The 12,463-nt window shown below is 40.2% G+C and overlaps 1 long non-coding RNA gene across 1 annotated transcript; it reads left to right on the forward strand.

The window, feature by feature from the left end:
* Nucleotides 1-3,109: 3,109 nt before the first annotated feature.
* Nucleotides 3,110-7,805, forward strand: LOC134297394 (uncharacterized). The gene is made up of 2 exons (XR_010004118.1): nucleotides 3,110-5,879; nucleotides 7,076-7,805. It is a non-coding gene; the product is annotated as an uncharacterized LOC134297394 (long non-coding RNA).
* Nucleotides 7,806-12,463: the final 4,658 nt, after the last annotated feature.

A 12,463-nucleotide genomic window follows, 5' to 3' on the forward strand; every position in this document is an offset into this window, starting at 1 on the left:
CAAAGGAACTTTGGAAACTAGAGATTCCCTTTGTAATATTTTTTAGGGAAAAGGACACTGGAAATCAATGCTATGTCTTGCTATGTGCTCCCACTAGCCCCAAACTCAATGCCTTCCTTTGTTAATGTACCAGTGGCCAACCTGGCCAATGCTCTGGCAAGGTGTGCAAAGAAACTTTGAAAACTAGAAATTCCCTTGTTATATTTTTAAGCAAGAAGGACACTGGAAATCAATAGTGTGTCTTGCTATGTGATCCCACAGGCCTCAAAGGCAATGCCTTGCCTTCCTTTGGTAATGTACCTGTGAGCAAGCTGGCCAATGCCCTGGTAAGGAGTGCACTTTGGAGTGCACTTTGAGTGCTTTGAAAACTATATATATTTGTAAGCAAGAAGGACACTGGAAATCAATGATATCTCTGGCTATGTGATCCCACAAGCCTCAACCCAATGCCTTCAATTAGAAATGGACCAGTGACCATGCCAAGCAATGGCCTGGCAAGGTGTGCAAAAAACTTTGGAAACTAGAAATTCCCTTGCTATATTTGTAAGCAAGAAGGACTCTGGAAATCAATGGTGTCTCTGGCTATGTGATTCTACAAGCCTCAAACGCAATGCCTTCTTAATGAAATAGACTAGTGATTCTGCAAAGGTATGCTATGATCCAGCAAGAACTATTCTTAACGAAATTGAAAGCTAGATAATTTTTTTAATAATATGGGAAAAAATAACCCTGGAATTCACAGCTCTAAATAGCTGAGTGCTAACCAAAATTAAAACACTCACAAGAGAAGGAACCAGCAACTAAACCCTAACCCTTTCTCCAAACCCCTCTGTGGGAACAGCCAGACCGGGCCCCTTCACCCTCTTTCTCCCTCAAGACATGAGACTTGCGTGCTCCCCGATTGCAGACCACCACCCTCTCCGTGCAAAACCCAGCTCAGAATGGCTCGCCTGGGCTACACAACGGGCTTTTATGGCAATCTTCCACGTGGACTCAGAGGATGTTAGCCCCCACCTTTGCATCCATTGTGGAAGCTTCTGATTGGCCGGGGAGCGGCAGCCAAGTTAGGCTGCGCTAAGCTCCCATTCAAGGTAGGTTGCAGAAACAATTTTTTTTTAAAGAAATTAAAAAATATATTTTAAAAAATTTTGGGGAAAAAATTAACAAAACATTAAGAGACAATTAGAGAATGGGCCAACGATGGTTCAAATTACATTGCCAGTTGTGCCGTGAAACAACGTCTCGGAATGCGTATCAAAAAGCAAGAACAATCTGAAATAAATCCGATATAAGATTCAAAATGACTTTTTGGACATACCTACTCTCTACATAGTCCCAAACCTTAATAGCATAATATTGTCTAGTGTTAGGTTCAAGACAGATTTTGTAAATAACTGCTTTGTTGTAGCTGATTTCTTTTCACAAAAACAAAGGTATGGTTGTATTACATTAAGATTGTAACTTAATGATGAACTACATATATACCTGGTAGAGTTGTCCAAAAATTTGTTATGATTCTTATTTCGGAATTGTTTCGGAATGTTCTCGCTTTTTGAACCAAGTATTGAAACGTTGTCCCTGGGCGCAACTGGAAATGTAATTCGAACCATCGTTGGCCCATTCTCTAATTGTGTCTTAATGTTTCGTTAAATTTTTTCCTCCAAACTTTTTTTATATATATATTTTTAAAAAATATTTTTTTAAATTTTTTTTTGTTTCTGCAACCTAACTTGAATGGGAGCCTAGCGCAGCCTAAAATGGCCGCCGCTCCCTGGCCAATCAGAGACTTCCACAATGGCTGGAAAAGGTGGGGGCTAGCATCCTCCGCGTTCACGTGTAAGATCTCTATAAAAAAAACCCTCCCCAACCCAGGCAAGCTATTCAGGGCTGGGTTACCGAACAGAGAGGGTGGTTCGCGCTGCGCTGGGAATCAAGCCGCCTGCATTGAGGGGAGAGAGGGCTAAGTGTTCTGCGGGTTGGGTCTGTTAAGGGCTGGCTGTTGTTGCTGACTGGATATTGCGTTTTTTTGGGGGGGGGAATTGGCTTGGGGCTTGTGGGATCTGGCAGAGTCCTTGCTGTGGCTTTAGGCAATTTTTATTTTTAAAAGGACGTGGGCGCCAAGGCATTGCTTTCCTGATGCTCCATTTCTAAAGACCTCTGCCTTTTTTTTTAATTTAGCAATCACTAGATCAGCCCTTCTTAGCAATCCTAAAGGGGGGGGGGCATTGGAAGTTAGAGTTTCCAAAGGACGTGTGCTTTCATGCAAGGGCACTGCTTGGGGTCCTCTCCTTTTCTACTCCAAAGACCCTCTGCCTTTTATTTGATTTTTGCAATCTCTAGATCAGCCCTTCATAGCAATCCTAAAAGGGGGGGGGGACATTGGAAGTTAGAGTTTCCAAAGGACGTGTGTGTTCCTGCGAGGGCATTGCTTCCCTCACTCTCCGTTTGTAATCCCAAGCCCCCGGGCTGAGTGTTATTGCATCAATCACAAATACACACATTGTTTTCAAACCTAAAAGGGTACATTGGAAGAAATAGTTTCCAAAGGACATTGCCAATCCTGTCAAGGCATTGCTTGCGTGTGCTGCATTTCTAATCCAAAGTCCTCGGCCAGAGTTTCATTTTGGCAATCACAAGGTCAGCCAGTGGCACCATAGATCAAAAAGTTCAAAGGCAATTTATAGTTTTCAAAGGACAGTGGCACTCCTGCCAAGGCATTGCTTGGCGTGTGCTGCGTTTCTAATCCAAAGTCTACACAAGTAGAAGAGGGACTTTCACAGTAATAAGAACCCAATTGAACAGGAAATAAGACTTTCAAACCAGGAACAGGTTTCTTCAAATATTGAAAAATAGTGTATTATAAAAAGTTATGAAAATTCACCAAAAATCATAGGAGACAGGAAACTTTCTGCAATTTGTTGAGCAAAGGGTGTTGAATGTGATCTCCCACTGTACCAAATTTGATGAGGATAGCTCAAGAAATGAGGGCGGGAGAGCCCTGTAAAAATCCCCCCCGGTTTCCTTTTTTTTTTTTTTGGCGATTGCGCATGCGCATCCGCCATTTTAGAAACATTAAGAATCATTACAATTTTTGGAAATATCCGAAATTTTTGGGTGAAAAATTCGGAAATACTTTCTATATCGAAGCGCCGGCACCCCCTACTTTAGAAACAAGAATTGAAACATTTTTTCCATCGATCGGACAAGCCTAATACCTGGTATTGTCCAAGTATGTATTTTCTTTGTGGTCCTTTCTTTCCTTCTTTTGTTTCCCTCAAGCACTTTTTCTCTCTTTTCTTCTTTCCTTCCTTCCTTCCTTCCTTCCTTCCTTCCTTCCTGACTTTCTTTCACTTTCTTTCTTTCTTTCTTTCTTTCTTTCGCTTCCCTTTTTATTTCCTTTCCTCCCTTTCATCATCCCTTTATCCATTTCTTTCTCTTCCTTGTCTCCTTTTTCTTCTTACCCCCATTCATCCTTTCCTTTCCTTTTCTTTTCTTTTCTTTTCTTTCTTCCCTCCCTTCCTCCCCTCTCCTTCCTCCCCCCCTTCCCTTTTATGTCATCTAACAACAACCAATCCATATCACTCTCTTTCTTCCCCAGGCACATGACAGAGATCCACTTCACTTAGCAACAGCCAAGCTGCTTTGTTCCTATTATTTCCACCAGCACTGGGTCTGAAAGTAGTAGTGTTTTTTCAGTTCAAATCCCACAGTTAGTTTTAGTTATATAATGAAGGGTGCCAAATTTCATCAAGAGCCATCAAGCCATGTAGAAGTCTTTGTGGTACAAACAAATAAAGAAACATACATTCTTGGATTTTTATATAGAGAGAAAATTGGTCAATTCCATTAATAGTATAATTGCAACTTAATAATTACTTTTATAGTTATGGATTAGAACCTCATTTAATGGTGAGTGGAGTAACAAATGATTCAAATACTAATTGAGAGTGCTATGATCCCCTAAGTAGATTGTCTCCATCTTAACACTCCCAAGGGGTGTGTATCCCTGTTGGTGCATCTAGATCTCTCAACAGTGTTGTAACATCAACCATATTATTCTTTTGGAATGCCTAGCGGGGCTGGGAATTAGAGTCACTGTGTTGCAACGTTTCCAGTTGTAAATCTCAGACAGGTAACCAGATGGTGGTGCTTGGGGATATCTACTCCTTTAAACAGGAGCTGTTATATCACATCCCACAGGGTGCAGTTCTATCGCCAATGCTTTTTGACATTTGCATGAAACCTGATCATTCTGAGACATGGGGTAGAATGTTATTAGTATGCTGATGACACTCAAATATATTTCTTCAAAAACAACCTCAGCTAAGGATAGAGTGTCTCCTCTGAATGAATGCCTAGTGGAAGTAATGGGCTAGACGAGAAAACAAACAAACAAACAAATTGAAGCTGAATCCAGACAGACAGAGGTGCTTGCCACCAAGGGTCCTAACCTAGGTATTGAAATGTGTCAACCAGTTCTGGATGGGGTTACACTCCTCCTGAAAGACTGTGTTTGCAGCTTCGGAGTGCTCCTAGATCCATCTCGCCATGTCAGCCCAGGTAGATGCGACAGTCAAGATTGATCTCTTCCAGTAGGCCTTTGAATTATTAGTTTCGAATTTGTTGCTATATGTTGATTTTTTGTTTGGTGTATGTTTTTCACAAATGTGTGTTTTATCTATGTATTTTATTGTATGTATTTTATTTTTACAGTAGATTCTCACTTATCCAAGCTTCACTTATCCAATGTTCTGTATTATCCGACACAGTCTGCCTTTTAATAGTCATTGTTTTTTGTAGTAAATGCTGCAATGTTTTGGTGCTAAATTCGTAAATACAGTAATTACTACATAACATTACTGTGTATTGAACTGCTTTTTCTGTCAATTTCTTGTAAAACATGATGTTTTGGTACTTAATTTGTAAAATCATAATGTAATTTTATGTTTAATAGGCTTTTTTCTTAATTCCTCATTATCCAAGATTTTCGCTTATCCAATGTTCTGCCAGCCTGTTTATGTTGGATAATAGAGACTCTACTGTATATGTTTTTATTATGTTGTACCCCTCTTTGAGACATTAGGAGAGTTAGATAACAAATAAAAGTATTATTATTATTATTATTATTATTATTATTATTATTATTATTATTATTAGTTCATGCTTAATCTCAGGCAGGTATAGTGTGTTGAAGTGATGACAAAGTGGAAAGAACTATTGGAAAGAACTGGCCAATAGTATGTAACTTTTAGATTTTTAAGAAAATTACTAAAATATCTATTTTTGAAAATGGGGAAGAGATGGGATGGAAAACTCTGTTATGTAACTTGCCCAAGGATAAGTCAGACCAGTTTTATGGGGGGGGGGGGGGAGGTTAAACTAAAATTCCTAGTCTTATACATAAGTATGTACAGTATCTCCTGTTGGCTTGGATTGTGAAAATTGTCATATTGCTTTTTGGAGAGGTTTACATATATAAATGACATTTGGATACATGGTGGTCTACTCAGAAAATCTTGATCTTGAATAATGTAAGATACATGGGACATTTAAAAAAATCTTGTAGACTTTTAAATTCACTTTAAGTACCACCATAACTTGTGGACTTGTTCCATATTTGGAAATGTTCCTACTCCTTAAGGTCAATATATAGGTCAATATATCCAGTGCTTTCTATGCTATCCCACCTTTAAAGTATGCTTTAATGTAAAATATGTTCATATAACTCCTTTCAATTGTTCAAAGGATGCTCAAAACAAAAATGTGATCAGAGAAAGCTAATCAAGCCTGGACCCATCTATAGCTAGCTACACCTTCTGTGTGGGAAACAATAGATTGAAAAGAAGAGTCTCTGCTGCATGTGGAAAAGCAACAAGGAGGTAGGGCTACACTGATTCCTCTGCTCACGTGCTTATTTTTATACCTTTCAAATGTTTGATTGGAGTTATTGTTTCCTCTATATTATGTCTTCTTAAAATATTAAAATCAGGACTGAAGATAAAAATTAGTACCAAGATGAAAGGAAAAGGATGATACAATTTCCCTCCTCTTTTTCTAAATTCATTTTATTTATTTAATGTATATCTAATATCTCTTCTTGGATGAAATCTAAGACACTATGCTACTGACAGAGAGTACTTCTCTGTAAGGGATAACTATTTTGATAAAAAGCACTGACACCAGTGACTAATGGAAATAAACTAAACTTTTATTATAGAAACTACATTACAAGTAGGGAAGTTCCCTAAAGATGTTGGATTAAGGTAAGGTAGAACATGGAGAGGATAGTTAGCTTTTTTTTTTTTAATTTTGGGGGCAGTGAAAAAGCAAAAAGGAGGCATACAGAGAACCAGTAAGAATATCAGGCTAAAAAAGATTAGGATAGATAGATAAGACATGAGAAGCACTCATAGCCCCATGTACAAATGAACATGACACATCACGTAGTCCAGAAACAGGTGGCTAACAGCTTTGTCCAGCATATGAACTGGGTTGGATTAAGAACTAGATTGACTCATGGCATAGCTTCATAATTGCATCAAAATGGATTTTTAAAAAAGTTACTAGAAGTCCTCTGATGGATGTACAGCAGTGACCCTTAAAGCATTCCAAATTGTTTTGTATAACTCAGTTGGTATTTGTTGTTAGGTAACTTCAATATTTGGAAAATTCTAGGTATTTTCCAGAGATGGGAAATAAAAAATGCAGGAGAATACTGAAAATGCCTTTCTCATAGTATTTGTTTATCTAATTTTAAGATAGACAGATGTCACACTAAACAAAATGCACACCAACATGTAAGAGTTATTGAGCCAATGGACCAGGAAATAGATTTTTCACTTGCTCAGGAAGAAAGGTTTCTATAGAGTTCTAGTTTATTCTTGCAACTGAACATATACAATGTTTAGATATAAACTGTGGTTCAAGTCTGTGCTAGTCAAATAACTACTTTTGAGGTTAATTGCCTGCTTTGAAATCTAAGCTGCCAATCACATATCAAAGGTCAATTTCAAGAATCACATCCCACATTAGCAGGCTGAGAATATTTACTGTGTCATCTATATCTGATATCCAGGTGTGAGTGCCATTGATGAGTAGCCAATCAGAACTACTACAAACAAGAAGAAGTTGTCAGAAGTCCTGAGATAATCTCAAGATTTGAAGAAGTAAAAAATGAAGACAAAAGCCTCTTAACCTATGAAAGCAAAAACAATTTGAAGAATGAGCACTTCAGGAGTTGACTGTTGAGGAGAAGGAAAAACTGAGTAATCTGTACTGTTACTTGACTATCCACATGCCCCATCTACATTGCCATGTAATCCAATTTCTGAATACAAATAGCTGCTTTCAACTAGATTATAAAACTGATATAATCCAATTCAAAACAGTTAATCTGCATTCAGAAACTAGATTATATGGCAATGTAGATCCCACTTCGGTCACTACTTTTGATTTTTGTCAAAATTTTATAATGTAGGAAGTGCATGTGACATGATTGCTTAAAATAAAAAAGGATTGTCTGCACAAGTCTAGCTCCAAGATATTTTGTTGCCCTCGCAAAGCCAAGCTACATCACTTCTAGGCCCCATCTACCCTGCCATATAAAATCCAGTTTATATGCTTTGAACTGAATTATGTGGCAGTGTAGACTAATATAATCCAATCCAAAGAAGATAATCTGGATTTTATATGGCAGTGTAGATAGGGACCTAGCCATTCAAGTAAATTTCAATGTTACTTTTCTCCCCCTCCCCCCTGCACCGGGGCAGTAAAAATTCAATAATAATAAAAGAAGTGATACGCAGCATCCTGCATTGTTAGTCTTGTATTCAGAGCAAGTGTAACAAATGTTATTTTTCATAACACGTTTTCTAGGGTTATGCTAAAAGTAGAAACCATTTTGGAAAATTTATTGTGAGCACAGTTTTAAAAGGGCTCTCTCAAAACATGCACTTTTCCAAAAGTGTTCTCTGTGATTTTTTTTCTTCAAATAGAAATTATACTGATTTTTCCAGGTGTATCTTTATACATGAGCAGACCTCTTTCATCTGCTGTAGTGGACTGTGAACTTTTCTGTTCTCTCTGCATATGTGTTGCCAGAACTTGGGAGAAACATGTTACTTCTAACATGTTACTTTGGTAACAAATTATCATTTGCAGTAACAATATGGAATGGCCTTTGAAATAATTAATCAATCACTTTTCAATGTGTGATAAAGTTTACCTGTATGTTAGTTGTTATTGAGTATTTTGAATCAGACTAAACAATGGAAGGGAAGGGGCATTGGCCATGTGCCCCTTCTGTATAGGGAATGATACAGCTAGGGAGGGGGCAAAAACATGGAGGGAAGAATGGAAAGACAGGGAGAGATGGGAAGACATAAAGTACACCAAAGATTCAGGGTGCTTGAAAATTATATTTAAACAATGCAAGGAACCACCAAAAGGCTAAACGGAGGGCTGCACAAACACAGCAAGGACCAAGTAGTGAGAGCACAATAATCCCAAATAAACAGCCCAGGGGAAGGTCACAGGGGCTTACATGTCTTTACACTAATGCACAGAGCATGGGAAATAAGAAAGATGAACTCCAACTTTTAGCACAGCACCACACGTACAACGTCATAGGCATCACTGAAACCTGGTGGGATGACTCCCATCACTGGAATGTAGCCATTGAGGGCTATGACCTCTTTCACAGAAATAGAACAAAGGGGAAAGGAGGGGGAGTAGCTTTATATGTCAAAAACAGTTACGTTGCAGAAGAAATGCAAGATTGTAATCTGGGAAACCAGCTCAAAAGCATCTGGATAAGAATCAAGGGAACCGGGACTCAAAAAGATCTCGTCGTGGGTGTCTACTACAGACCTCCAAACCAGAATGAAGAACTTGATGAAGCCTTCTGTCAGCAGCTGACCAAACAGGCACAAAGAAGAGATATAGTAGTCATGGGCGACTTCAACTATCCTGATATCTGCTGGAAAACAAACTCGGGCAAGAGCACAAAGTCCAACAAATTCCTCACTTGCCTTGCAGACAATTTTATGGTCCAGAAGGTAGAAGAGGCAACAAGGGGATCAGCTCTTGATCTAATCTTAACAAATGTAGAAGACCTGATCAATACAGTAGAAGTCGTCGGATCCTTAGGGACAAGTAACCATGTGCTCCTGCAGTTTGCCATACAAAGGAAAGCTGAAACTAAGACAAGTCAAACATGCATTCTGGACTTTAAGAGAGCTGACTTCCAAAAAATGAAGGAAATACTGAGCGGCATTCCATGGATGCCAATATTAAAAGACAAGGGAGTTAAGGATGGATGGGAATTTTTTAAAAGTGAAATACTCAAGGCGCAAATGCAAACAGTGCCAACAAAGAAAAAAAATATGGCATGTGCGAAGAAGCCAGAATGGATGTCCAAAGAACTTCTAACTGAGCTAAAACTCAAAAGTGACATGCACAAGAAGTGGAAAAGGGGAGAAAGCACCAAAGAAGAATTCAAATGTATAGCCAACTCCTGTAGGGAAAATGTTCGCAAGGTTAAAGCGCAAAATGAGCTCAGGCTTGCCAGGGACATAAAAAACAACAAAAAAGGCTTTTTTGCTTACGTTGGTAGAAAAAGGAAGAACAAGGAGGTGATAGGGCCTCTGCAAGGAGAAGATGGGGTGATGGCGACAGGGGACAGGGAAAAGGTAGAACTGCTTAATGCCTTCTTTGCATCGGTCTTCTCACAAAAAGAAAGCCATCTTCAACCTCAGCAACATGAAATGGACGAAGGATTTGGGGAAATCCAACCCCAAATAGGGAGACAAGTTGTCCAGGAACACCTGGCCGCTCTAAATGAATTCAAGTCCCCAGGGCCAGATCAACTACATCCAAGAGTATTGAAGGAACTAGCTGAAGTTGTTTCAGAACCACTGACAATTACCTTCGAGAATTCTTGGAGAACAGGAGAAGTCCCAGCAGATTGGAGGAGGGCGAATGTAGTCCCTATCTTCAAGAAGGGAAAAAAGAACGACCCAAACAATTACCGTCCGGTCAGCCTCACATCGATACCAGGCAAGATTCTGGAGAAGATCATTAAGGAAGTAGTCTGCAAACACTTAGAAACAAATGCAGTCATTGCTAATAGTCAACACGGATTTACCAAAAACAAGTCATGCCAGACTAATCTGATCTCTTTTTTCGATATAGTTACGAGTTGGGTCGATACAGGGAATGCCGTGGATGTAGCCTACCTAGATTTCAGTAAGTGTCAGGACCCTGGCTGCAGAGCACCAATAACCATGCGCAGAGACCAGAATCTATCTAATATCTTTATTAAGAAAATATATAAAGTCAATAAAAACAAGTGTAGAATATAGTTCAGAAGTAGACCTTTCAGGAACGGTCAAATATAGTCCAGGAAAATAATGTCCAATATGTGATATTAAAGTCCAAAGTTATAATCCAATAACCGAAACACACACCTTGCCAAGCAAAGTGTGGGGAGAAGACAAGGTCCTTAAGTCCATAGAAACTTGCCAAATAGGCTGGAAGCAAACTTGATACTTGGCTAGAACAAGACTCGAAACAAGGCAACAAGAGCAAAAACAAGGTCCGTGGTAAACGCAGGACAAGGCAAAGGCTGGAAACTTGATCCGGGAAACAGGGAACTGGAGTACGAAGTCTACACACGATCTCACTCCTCCAGCTGACGAATTGACTCCGCAAGGATTTCTTTGCGGGCAAACACCTATATAGGATCTTGTTTTCCCGCCAAGGAACACTTTCCCTGGGGAACAAGAAACGAAACCCATACTGTGTCCAGATGCATGACTCCTTAAAGTTTCCCAAGGGAAACAGACTTAATCAGCTAATTGTCTGGCAGCTATCCTGGCGCTCCTGCGAGTCGCCTCCCGAGCGCTTCTATCTTGATTATAATAATCCCGGCGAGAAAATGGGGGAGATTTCTGCTCAAGGCTTGTTTGGCTGACTTCTTGTGGCCAAACATCTTGCAGGTGCAAGGGCTCCAATTCTGGCTGAAACGGTGGAAAACCCAAGTTTTCCTCTTCATCTGCCACAATAGTACTAGGAACGGGACTACATGGCCCATGAGTCATCACAGTAAGGCCTTCGACAAAGTCCCCCACGACCTTCTGGCAAACAAACTAGTAAAATGTGGGCTAGACATAACTACAGTTAGGTGGATCTGTAATTGGCTAAGCGAACGAACCCAAAGGGTGCTCACCAATGCATCGTTTTCATCATGGAAAGAAGTGACAAGTGGGGTGCCGCAGGGTTCCGTCCTGGGCCTGGTTCTGTTTAACATCTTTATTAACGACTTAGACGAAGGGTTGGAAGGCACGATCATCAAGTTTGCAGATGACACCAAACTGGGAGGGATAGCCAACACTCCAGAAGACAGGAGCAGAATTCAAAACGATCTTGACAGACTAGAGAGATGGGCCGAAACTAACAAAATGAAGTTCAACAGGGATAAATGCAAGATACTTCATTTCGGCAGAAAAAATAGAATGCAAAGATACAGAATGGGGGACGCCTGGCTAGACAGCAGTACATGTGAAAAAGATCTTGGAGTCCTTGTGGACAACAAGTTAAACATGAGCCAGCAATGTGATGCAGCTGCTAAGAAAGCCAATGGGATTCTGGCCTGGATCAATAGGGGTATAGCGTCTAGATCCAAGGAAGTCCTGCTCCCCCTCTATTCTGCCTTGGTCAGACCACACCTGGAATACTGTGTCCAATTCTGGGCACCACAGTTGAAGGGAGATGTTGACAAGCTGGAATGTGTCCAGAGGAGGGCAACTAAACTGATCAAAGTCTGGAGAACAAGCCCTATGAGGAGAGGCTTAAAGAACTGGGCATGTTTAGCCTGCAGAAGAGAAGGTTAAGAGGAGACATGATAGCCATGTACAAATATGTGAGGGGAAGTCACAGGGAGGAGGGAGCAAGCTTGTTTTCTGCTGCCCTGGAGACTAGGACACGGAACAATGGCTTCAAACTACAGGAAAGGAGATTCCACCTGAACATCAGGAAGAACTTCCTCACTGTGAGAGCTGTTCGGCAGTGGAACTCTCTCCCCCAGATTGTGGTGGAGGCTCCTTCTTTGGAAGCTTTTAAACAGAGGCTGGATGGCCATCTATCGGGGGTGCTTTGAATGCGATTTCCTGCTTCTTGGCAGGGGGTTAGACTGGTTGGCCCATGAGGTCTCTTCCAACTCTACTATTCTATGATTCTATGATTCTAAGTTGGCCTGCACTTTCTGCATTCCTTCATTCTTCCTAAATCAAAGAAATTGCTGCTGCTAGTAAGAATAAGAAACAATGTGAGTGGATTGGCAGTCAGAGAAACATGACTTTTCCAGGGTAGCTGCTCCAAACAGCAGTAAGGATGTACACATGAACAGGTGGCTTAATGTTAGATGTGCGCATAGGAGATAAAAATTAAAAGAACAAGAGGTGTC

This window comes from Anolis carolinensis, chromosome 3, assembly GCF_035594765.1.
Source record: "Anolis carolinensis isolate JA03-04 chromosome 3, rAnoCar3.1.pri, whole genome shotgun sequence".
NCBI lineage: Eukaryota > Metazoa > Chordata > Lepidosauria > Squamata > Dactyloidae > Anolis > Anolis carolinensis.